Here is a 3,581-nt window from a genome sequence, read left to right on the forward strand (position 1 = left end):
GAAATCGGTTCAGATTTAGATATATTTCCCATATATAGCTTTCGCCCGATTTACGCTCATATGACCACAGAGGCAAATTTTTAACTCCGATTTAGTTGAAATTTTGCACAGGGAGTAGAATTAGCATTGTAGCTATGCGTGCCAAATTTGGTTGAAATCGGTTCAGATTTAGATATAGCTCCCATATATATGTTTTTCTGATTTCGACAAAAATGGTCAAAATACCAACATTTTCCTTGTAAAATCGCCACTGGTTAGTTGAAAAGTTGTAAAAATGACTCTAATTTTCCTAAACTTCTAATGAAGGGTGGTTAAATTGTAAGGGCCACACCTAAACGCCAAGTTTTTTTCCGAATTTTATTTGACATTTCTCTATTTCAGACTTACTCAATTTGAACCATGGTGAGATACACAATCCAACAACGTGTTAAATGGTTCCAAGAAATGGCAACAGAGGATGATCAATTTTCGAAGAAAATCATCTTCAGTGATGAGGCACATTTTCACCTCATTGGATTCGTCATTAAACAGAATTGCCGCATTTGGGCGAATGAGAATCCAAGAGTGATTGTCGAAAAACCAATGCACCCACAAAGAGTGACTGTTTGGTGCGGTTTATGGGCTGGCGGCATCATCGGGCCGTATTTTTTCCAAAATGAGGCCGGTCAGGCAGTTACTGTGAATGGTGTTCGCTATCGTGAGATGATAACGAACTTTTTATGGCCCGAATTGGAAGATATGGATGTGGACGATATGTGCTTTCAGCAGGACGATGCCACATGCCACACAGCTAACGAAACAATGGCTCTTTTGCGCAACAAATTCTATGGCCGTGTTGGCGATGTCAATGGGCCGCCAAGATCATGTGATTTGACACCGTTGGACTTTTTTCTTTGGGATTATTTGAAAGAAAAGGTGTACGTCGATAAGCCAGCAACAATTCTAGAGCTAAAAGGATGAGATAATTCGGCACATTAACGGCATAGAACCTCCATTATGCCTCAGCGTCATCGAAAATTTGGACCATCGGATGAAGGTGTGCCACCGAGGTCGCGGCGCCCATTTGGCCGTTATTTTGTTCTATACATAATTGAGTAATACCAATATATCATAATAAAATAAAATTACAATAATTTCCTAAATAGTTTGTGTTTTATTCAAAATCAACATCGGCCCTTGAAATTTTAACCACCCTTTACATATACATCGAGCGATAAGTCAGTTTCCTTAAAATTGCTTCAAATTTAAATGTTTCCCATATTTTTTTACTAACATTGTGTTCCACCCTAGTGCATTAGCCGACTTAAATTTTGAGTCTATAGATTTTGTAGAAGTCTATCAAATTCTGTCCAGATCGGGTGATATTTAAATGTATGTATTTGGGACAAACCTTTATATATAGCCCCCAACACATTTGACGGATGTGATATGGTATCGAAAATTTAGATCTACAAAGTGGTGCAGGGTATAATAGGGTCGGCCCCGCCCGACTTTAGACTTTCCTTACTTGTTTAAATTTAAGTTTTGTGTACTTGCTTCTAGGAAACAAATTTTAATTTTTCGCTTTTTCAGTTTTTTACCTTCATATGCTATCAAAGACCTTTAACGACAACTTTATTTTCCAATTTAAGACTCGACTTCCAGTAGATATTATGCTATGTTTCAAGTAAAAAACGTCTTTAAAATAAAGTGTTGAAAAACATGTCCTATATTTGAACGATTTTTTGCTTTGTAGTCAAGATGCAAAAAGACAACAAATTTAAAGACAATTTCATTAAATTTAAAGAATTTTCTGTGAATTATTAAAGTCAAGTTGACCTTAGCCCAAAAAATGTTTCTTTCATGTTATGATACCCATTTTTAAGTAAAATCACTTAATTATAAAGACAATACGAGTTCATTTAAAAGTTTATCGACTTTTGGACAAGGAAAAAAGCATTATATTAGAGCAATGCGTCTTCTATGCTAAGCAAAATTTGCATTCGTATTTTAAAGACATGAAATCTTTGACCTCACGACAATATTTTTTTCAGTGTGTTGTTTATGCTCGCTTAGAGGCTTCAGTTCATTTTTGATACCACAATATGCTGCCCGATTTATATTTACCCCAACGAAAAGGGATCCGAGTCCGAACGGCGTTTCACATTACGGTGGAACCACTTAGAAAAACTTTGAAACATTCAGAAATGTCACCAGCATTACTGAGAGGGGATAATCAACCACGGACTTTTTATACCCTTCACCACTACTGTGGTACAGGGTATAATAAGTTTGTGCATTTGTATGTAATGCCAAGAAATAGTGGTCATAGACCCATCTTTTAGTATACCGATCGGCTTAGAATTAAATTCTGAGTCGATTTAGCGATGTCCGTCTGTCTGTCTGTATATGTAATTTTTTGCACAAAGTACAGCTCGCAATTTAAGTTCGATCGTCCTCAAATTTGGCATAGGGCCGTTTCTTGGGACACAGACAATCGCTATTGGTTTTGGAAAAAATCAGTTCAGATTTAGATATAGCTGCCATATATATTTATCCCCGATTTGGTCATAGTTTGCCTGTTTATCAACCGATTTTCTTGAAATACCGTACATCCAAATATTTTATGAATCTCGCAAATCTTGTAAAATATCAGCCAAATCGGTTCAGATTTAGATATAGCTCCCATATATATCTTTCGTCCGATTTAGACTCATATGACCACAGAGGCCAAAGTTTATTACCGATCTTCGTGAAATTTTGCACAGAGGGTAGAATTGACATTCTACCAATGCTTGGTAAAGTTTATTGAAATCGGTTCAAATTTAGATATAGCTCCCATATATATCTTTCGTCCGATTTTAACTTATATGGCCACAAAAGCCAGAGTTTTGCCGTGATTTGCTTCAAATTTTACACAAGGGATACGTTTAATAGTATCGTTTAGTGTGTCAAATTTTGTTAAAATCGCTTCAGATTTAGATATAGCTCACATATATATCTTTCGCCCGATTTGGACTTTTATGGTCTCAAAAGCCAGAGTTTTGGCCTGACTTACTTCAAATTTTGCACAAGCGGTACTTTTAACGATACTATTGTATGTGCCAAATATGGTCAAAATCGATTCAGATTTAGATATAGCTCCCATATATATCTTTCGTCCGATTTGAACATATATGGCCTCAAAATCCAGGGTTTTGCCGTGATTTGCTTCAAATTTCGCACAAGGAGTACGTTTAGTAGTATCGGTAATTGTGCCAAATTTGGTTGAAATCGGTTCAGATTTAGATATGGCTCCCATATATATCTTCCGTCCGATTTGCACTCATATGACCATGGGGGCCAAAGTTATACTCCCATTTACGTTAAATTTCGCATAGATAGCAGAATTATTACTCTAACTATACATGTCAATTTTAGTCAAAATCGGTTCAGTTTATATATATAGCTCCCATATATACGTACACCAGAGTTGGGGAAATATGGTAGACTGTTACACATTTTAGACCCATTTTCAATGGAAGTCTCCTACAATTAACTGGATAGCGTTGGCCGATTTAAATTTTAATTCTAGAGATTTTGTAGAAGTAAAACAAGTAAGG

Source organism: Haematobia irritans, chromosome 5 (assembly GCF_050003625.1).
Source record: "Haematobia irritans isolate KBUSLIRL chromosome 5, ASM5000362v1, whole genome shotgun sequence".
NCBI classification, from domain to species: domain Eukaryota; kingdom Metazoa; phylum Arthropoda; class Insecta; order Diptera; family Muscidae; genus Haematobia; species Haematobia irritans.